This window comes from Zea mays, chromosome 10 (assembly GCF_902167145.1).
Source record: "Zea mays cultivar B73 chromosome 10, Zm-B73-REFERENCE-NAM-5.0, whole genome shotgun sequence".
Classification (NCBI taxonomy): domain Eukaryota; kingdom Viridiplantae; phylum Streptophyta; class Magnoliopsida; order Poales; family Poaceae; genus Zea; species Zea mays.
In genome coordinates, this window is record NC_050105.1 from 58,933,126 (window position 1) to 58,941,314 (window position 8,189).

Consider the following 8,189-nt stretch of genomic DNA (forward strand, 5'->3'; position numbering starts at 1 on the left):
TTATATCTCCCAATTCATAAGGAGTTTGCCCTAGGTAAACACATCAAGATTATAGAGCTACTATAGGAGCATAACTTTGCTTAAGTGATTAAACCTTGGTGTCATACAAAATTTGGAGATAATCAGATCTAAAGTCAGGCTGACAGGCAGTCATTAAACTGAAAAATGGTTAACAGTGAAGTTAGGCAAACTTTGAGATTGGATTCGACCATGATCCAGTGATTGTTTGACTATTGTTGCTATAGCAAGATTGTAGCCAGATCATAAGGCAACTTTGTTACAGGCAGATTAACAAGTTGTCATGTAAAAATCTGAGATTTGGGCCCTGCAAATTGGTCTGTCTGGTGCTCTGAATGAGGATTCCATTGTACAGTAGCTGAAAAGATCTCAGGATTCAGTCCCCCTCGCCGCCGGTGACCTTTGCGCAAGGATTCGCGCTGATCGCGGCGATTCGTGCTGGATTCGGGCAGGATAGTACCGGGAGGGTGAAAAGATCAGATGAGGAGCGGATTGGGTCATGGGGTGAAGTTTATTAACCGCGCCTGTAGCTGTGCGACGTGGTTGGACCGCCGGTGTCGTGGTGGAAACTCCGACAACCTTAGTTATGCCACGCTGTGACTCGTTACTACGCGGTAGTAACCGTGGCACACCTAGGATTACAATCTCTGAACCGCTGCACCGATGAACGCCACGACTGAGCCACCAGTGACCTTCTTCCTCTCTGGCCGCCAGCGCGCCATTCCAAATTCAAGAGCCACCGCCCTTGGGTTCTATAAATTGAGCATGCCATCAGCTCTGCTAGGTAGTCACACACCCAACACACCAGCCCGTGCCTTAGATCGTCCACCAGAACGCTCCAATTTGGGATTTCCCCCAAATCAGTCAAAACTCCGCCGTGAGTGAGCTCACCGTGGCTAGCTCTCTACAGGTCTGTTCATGTCTTCCTTGCTCTCGTTTCAACATCCCTGTGCGCTATAGATGCTTAACGGCCCGACCAATTGAACTGGACTACGATAGATCACCGGGAACACCACAGATTGTCCTCGGTTTGCGCCATCACCGTGGACAGAGTGATTATGAGCCGGAACCTTGCAATTGAGTGAGGGGAAATGGTTGTTCGGGGTAGAATTAGGTGTTGTGCAACGGAGCAGCTTAGTCGTTGCGTTTTCCGACCGGTATGGGCTCGCCGGAGCCGCTGCTCCGCTGTCCACGATCGGGGATCTCGGGCTGTGAAGAAACAGAAAGGGGAGTGACCTTTGTGCAGATGTCAGTGAGAGTGTGAGACAGAGAAACGGTAGAGAGGATTCTTTACGAGTTTTTCAAACGACTAGGGATCTCTGTGTAAAATGGACACCGCGGGCGCGTGCGGGCACGTTCTGCCTGTCGTGGGCCGGCTCGGGTTAGATTAAGCCCATTACTGTTTATACTTTTCCTTTTTCCTTTTCTGCCAGACTTAGGAAATCCATAGAAAATTATATAAAAATGGTAAAAATATGAGACCAATTTTGTTGGACTCTTAAATTTCTCCAGTATTTAATAAAAATAGTTTCAAGATTTTTAGTCTAAACTAGGAATTATTTAGTATTTAAGATGGCCAAAACCTAGTCTCCTGGAATTTTAGAAATTATTTAATAACTCCAAAAATCACTAAACTTTTTGAATAAACCTAATATGGTATTTAGATCCCATGAGTGAAGTTTGATTTTCTTTGGACATTGTTTGATTCCTAAACCCAAAACCCTAGCTCCTTAGGGTAAAAATGTCTAATCCTACTGAGGAACTGACCTAGAAAAACTATAGTTTCCCTCGTGCATCGTGAAGGAAAGTTGTATTCAAGATACAACTTGGTGTATCTTTTCTATTATTGCATTTTCATAAGCATTACATGAGCATTCATGGTTATATATGGTTATGTATAGAGAATGAGGAAGAAATAACTGTTGAAGAGGAAGAGACTACTCCATCGACAGAAAATCCACCTGCCGGGAACTGTTTATATTTTGATATTTGTGGAACAGAGCCCGACTCTCCTACAACACAAGGTAAGCCCTGGTGCATTTGCCACCTCCTTGCTGTTTTAAATTCTTTATCACTTGAATGATGCATTAGGTAATAGGAGTTGTGTGTTAAACCAATTGCTGCATTTCCTTCCTTGGAACTGTTCACCATTACTTGATTCCCTGTTTTATTAAAAGGTTTTCCGATGCTTAGTCCTGCTTTAGAAAAACAAATGTTTCAGGTCAAGTGCTTGAACTAGGGTAGAAAGAACTCTAGTGACAGGTAATAACTTAACTTGCTAATAAAAATTGGATTTTTAAGGATCCACTTTTAGTAAGCATTTTTGCAAACAGAGTCTTTGTTACTTAATTAGCCTCATCTTGACTCCCTTAAGCCAGCATATCCTTGAGAGTATTTTCTTTTGACGGGTAAGACTTGCAAAAGTACACTCCATACTCAGGGTTTTCGAACCCATGTTGTTGTAGGTGAGGAAACAACAGACTTTTGTTGTTTTTGCACTAAGGTGGTGCCCAAGGACGTGGTGCCCAAGGACGAACCTCATCAGTGAAATGGTTGCGGGAGGATGTTGGCCTCCCTTTTGAAAAACAATATACTTTTTATGTGGGAGGGGTTTTTGCCTCCCAAGTTTGTAATAATACTTATTCACTCTTATGACCTGGTGATGTAATAATAACACTCTTTCTATATTTTAATGAATGTGAATTAAGTTATTGTAATTCGCTTCCGCTTATTCGTTCCTCCGATGTGTTGTAATATCTGCGTGACGGGTGAAACTCTCTTGGGCGAGGAAAACGATACAGATACCGAACTTGTCGAGTGATTATGTGCATCTACAGGGTTGTCCAAGATCCGTTGGACAAGGACAACTGTAGGTGGTCCTAATGACTTGGGAGGTTCCGTCACAACAGACTCGACAGAAGAGCTATGCTGATAACCGAAGAAGACCACTGGAGTTCGAAGAGGGTGATCATGTATACTTAAAGGTGTCACCAATTCGTGGAATGAGGAGGTTCAAAGTTAAAGGCAAGTTATTCCCTCGCTTTATTGGACCTTTCAAAATCCGTAAGCGAGTTGGGGAGATGGCATACCATCTTGAGCTACCAGATCATATGACTGATGTACACAATGTGTTCCATGTATCTTAGCTTAAGAAGTGTCTCCGTCTCCCGGAGGAACAGTTGCCAATGGAAGAGCTTAGTGTGCAGGGAGATCTAACCTACATTGAGCATCCCATCAAGATCCTTGACACTTTGACTCGTATTACAAGGAACAAAGTGATAAAAATGTGCAAACTGCAATGGAGTCATCATGGTGAAGATGAGGCTACTTGGGAAAGAGAAGAGGAATTGCTAGTAGAGTTTCTCCACCTTTTCCCTAGCTCGTCGTAATCTCGAGGTCGAGATTATTTTTAAGGGGTGTAGGATTTGTAATACCCAAATTACAAATGAATAAAGGTGTTAGAATATTTAATGTTGATGGATTTCTTCTTTTATTTAACGCATACATATATACAAAGTTACATGGATAAATTCCCTAAATAGAAAAGGGATACATATTATAAAGAATATACATATAAATATATCTCTTCATGCTGGTACTTTGGTTTGTGAATTTAGATCTATGTGAAAGTCACAAACAAATGTGAATTTAAATTATGGATTTTGAAATTGAGAAGGAACTTCAAAACAAGATAAATAAAAGAAAAAGAGCTTTAGCTGATTTGGACCGACTTTTCCCTGCTGGCCCATCTAGCCCACGCCATCCCAGAAGAGGGGGAAAGGGGTGAGTTCCGCGCCGACAGGCGGGGCTGCCTTGTCAGGCGCGCCCTCCAGTGCTCGGGCCGCTGCATCGGGAGGGTCCACCGGCCAGTCACTCCGAGCTATTGTGTGGGGGTCTTCTCCGCGCCGTGCTCGCGCGCGACGTTGCAACCGCCACCGAGAATCCTGGCTCCAGCTCCGTAACAATCCCACCTCCGCTCCCATATGAATCAGAGGATCCGCTCGGCCACGCCCATCGCACCAAACCACTGAACATCCTTGCCTTCGAGAGAAACCAAGAGTGCGGGAGGTGGCGCATCCACAGAATCGGGTGCTCGCTGGCGTAGCGCTCCAGCGAAGAGAACTTAGGGAGTATTGGTCTGGGCCGCGCGTTCGTAACATAGAGCCTAGCATCGATGGTGGCTAGAGCGTGGGGAATCGCTCGCCGGACTTGCTCTCGCCTTCATGGAATCTAGCCACCACGGCCAGGCCCGCTCGCTGCATAATCCCGGTAATAAGCTTACCCCCGTACTCAATATACCTTCCGCATTGTGTAGCTAGGACGAATTAGAGAATGACAATCGGAGCGCGCGGATTGAATCGCCGGTCATGGGCACTGGCGTGCAGGTGGGAGCGCCGCCGGCCGGAGTCAGGGGAGGGGATCGGGATCACGCGGCCGCTGAACCCTTGATCTACGGTTGTGATCTGATCAAAGGATACCCCTTCGGCCTTGTTCGTTTGTGTCGGATTGCACCCGGAATCGTTCCACCTAATCAAAGTTTATATAAATTAAAAAAGCAATCCGGTTCGAAATCGTTCTGACCCACCAATCCGGTAGAAACGAACAAGGCCTTCATCGTATTAAATCCAAGCCATCGCTCTGAGATCAAGTGGTTCAGGGAGGGTTAGAGTCATGCGCGTTCGTCGACCGTAGGTCTTAAATCGTCTGATCTACGTAGGGTACTGGTTCAGGTCAAGGTCAGATTAAATCCGAGCTCTCTATCTCATATCAAATGGCCGAAATCCAAAGATACCCCTTCAGCCAAGCATTTTTACATAAGAGACCTTATGTTTTCACAAAAGCAACCCATCGTCCTAGCAAAATTAGAGAACATTTAATTTAGGTCCTGTTTTTGACAGTTGGATTCCTGTGCTTTCACAAAATAGTGGCAGCAGTCCAGAACTAAATAAAATGGGATAAATTTATACAGAAAATAGTTTTTAGTATGAAAATAATTCCAAAAACTTGTTTAAATCATAGTAAATTCATTTTAAGTCCTTTTTGATTCATTCCGGTTGCATTAATTTTGTTTTAATATTGTTCATCATCTGGTAACTCTGTTTTATCATGAAACATAGATTAAAATTATCCACTTAGTTATTTCTATATCAACCACTTAAAACCCCGAAAAATCATAACTTTTTAACCGTAACTCCAAATTTAGTGATTCTCGAACCTACGATCTCGTTACGATGCGTAGAATATTATCATGCATTCTGTTTTTATGTTTGGTGTGATGTTAATTTGTCCTATACCATGTTTGTTTATATTGCTGCGAGTAGACGAGCAAGCAACCGAGGACCCAGTACTCAGCAGGTGGATAATACTTAGCAGGAGCTCGTTGAAAGCAATTTGTGCCCTTGACCACTTTTCTTTACCCAATAATGTTCTATATAATCACTGTGGCAATTTTAGGCTTAATTTTGATGGGACCCAATAGGTCACTCTAGTCTGCTTTACTTATTGCCTTGATCACCACTGGACTTTTGGGTAGTCTCTACTATTGCTCTATGTGGTTTTAGGTGTTAAGATAAATATGCTTCATGATCATGCTTTATCATTGTTATTCTATTCTATAATGTTCTTGATAAGACTATGGTGTTAATTGGAACATGGAGCTTAACTTGAGAATACAGTGCTACCACAAGGTTGGAATGGGACACCCTTGACCAAGTAATTAGGAAAGCTGGGGAGAGATTACCTTACCTGAAAGGGGCAAGCGGGGAAGCATCGTTGCAGAGTATAGAGACATTCTCAAGTTGGACTGACTGTTTAGCTTTCTGGACGGGGGATTCCTATGCTTCATTCTTCAGAGTGGAACTTTGGAAAGGCCTCGCAGTGTTACCCTGCCTCATCTCCTCGGTAGAAATGAATGGGACTTCTAGACCCCTTGGCAACTGGGTAACATGACCTGTGGGTAAAGGGTACAACCTCTGCAGAGTGTAAAACTGGTATACTAGATGTGCTCACAGTTATGAGCAGCTCAGGACTCTCGCATGATTAACTTATGGAATTAAACTCAATTTGCCATCTGCATCGCATTGTGGTTTATTATTAATTTTGATCTACTATTACTTTGGGTTGGTATACACTTACATTTAGTAACTGCTAATAAAATTTGACCAACTTACTAAAAGCAATGCTCAGCTTTAACCATTATTTGTTGATCAATCTTACACTACACATGAACTCCCACCTTTGGTGAGTTCGTGCACATTATTCCCCACAACTTGTTGAGCTATGATCTTTTGTGAGCTCACCATTGCGATATATAAACCCCCAGGTGAAGAGCAGGTAGCCCAGGAGGAGGTCTACAACGAGGAGTGCGAGCTAATCTAGGTGGCGTCTCCGAGTCAGCGTTATGGCACCAAGGAATAATTATTAGTTTGCTTTATTGTTATCATTTATTCTTGTAAGACACTTCCACAATGTAATAATTTTTGTGACATTTATCTCTATATACTTAGTCATTATATGTGTTGTTCTTCTTTGGCGCACATATGAGATGCACCCAGCTTTACCCCTTAAATCCGGGTGTGACATGTTCTTCCTGCTCGACTCAGAAATCCACCTCTCATCTCTCTTCCTCCTAAAGCAAAAAATCAGTCAGATGCACATCCCTCCCGCAATACTCACAATGGAACCTCACCTCTCTCTTAGATGGATTTTGTTTGTGGGAGGGGGCTTTCTTTTTTGATGGCATAGGGGCTCTAGGAAGGGGATCACTAGAGATGTCGGGAAGGGTATTGTCACAGCCGGTTTTGGAGGCAAAACCGAATGCATAGAAGTGGTATCAAAGCCTATTCTGACTCTAGGTCGTTAGACTAGTTAGAAATGGAAAGCCTTGTTTGTTCAAAATATGCTTATTTTGCTCTTACAAATTTATTTTATTAATCTTACCTTTTTAAAATTCAACTAAGATGACATTTTCTCTTGTAGATAGTGCGAACTATCCAGACCACCCATGTGAACACCAACTATATCCCTCCGCCACGGCAGGCTCCTATCTATCCAGTGGTAGTAGAGGACGTTTCTGTGGATCTCCATCACCTTCGTGTGGAGAACGGAGTGATTATGGAGGATAGCTTAGAGGAGATTCTGGCGACACCCACCCTATTGTCAGAATCACTAGCCTTTCCAGCTAGAGCGTCATCTTCAGCACCGCCAGCACCAGCAGTCCAAGCCCCTGCTCCTAGAGGCGACGACTCGGATGATTCCGGTGATGATGAAGATGATGATGAAGAAGAAGAGGAGGAGAACAACAACTAGGAAGCCAATGACGAGCAGGACGACAACTTCGTTGGGATATGGCCTGTCACTGAGCATTATACTTCAATGTTCAAGATGGGGCACTTCCCAAACCTGCTACAGGATGTTTGGCATGCGCTAGGAACCTACGTCTGTCCTCTATATGACACAAGGCGAGTGCCTGAGCCTCCCTGGGCTTACTACTACATCACTTGTGTGCATATCAGGGTGATGGATGCAGGAGATAGAGGTTTCATGACTCTATCAGCCTACGTTGCTTCGTATCATGAGTCTTTGATGCCGCTATCTACCTACGTTTCTTCGGTCAGCAATGCTGCTAGGCGAGCTTTGTGGTCTCTCAGCCACACTTACCGGCAGCTACTGCATGACACGAGATACAGGCATCTTCCTCAATGTCTTCGTGAAGAAAGCCAGACCAGTGTTGTTCCAAGTGAAGCTGGAGAAGATCGCATAAACACCCTTGTAGGTGTGGTGGCAGGTCTTAACACTGACCTAGACAGTGCTACCCTAGATCTTTCGAGGGTACATGGAGAACTGGAAGAAGCTCACGCCAGGATTGCAACCCTCGAAGCTCAGCTCAAAGGAAGGAATCCACCCGAAGCCCAAGTCCCTGCCATGGCTGTGTTCTCGCCACGCAAGAGGATTCACTATGGAAAACCAGGATCTATCACCAGGCTACTCTAGATTTATAAGTCATATTGTAATAAGTTCAGTTTTGCGATTAGATGTTGAAACTTCTTAAGTCTTGCAATATCACAACAATCTATTTGTGTTGTGGCGGCCACCATGTAATAGTGGGAATGAGGCCCATGTCGTTTTGCTCGAAAACTCGATAGTGAATACAATGGAGAACATCTAGGAAA

The 8,189-nt window shown here is 43.9% G+C and overlaps 1 long non-coding RNA gene across 1 annotated transcript; it reads left to right on the forward strand.

Annotated features, from left to right (window-relative positions):
• Positions 1-3,764: 3,764 nt before the first annotated feature.
• On the forward strand, positions 3,765-6,542 carry LOC103641108 (uncharacterized). Its single transcript, XR_560090.4, has 2 exons — positions 3,765-4,287; positions 6,341-6,542. It is a non-coding gene; the product is annotated as an uncharacterized lncRNA (long non-coding RNA).
• Positions 6,543-8,189: the final 1,647 nt, after the last annotated feature.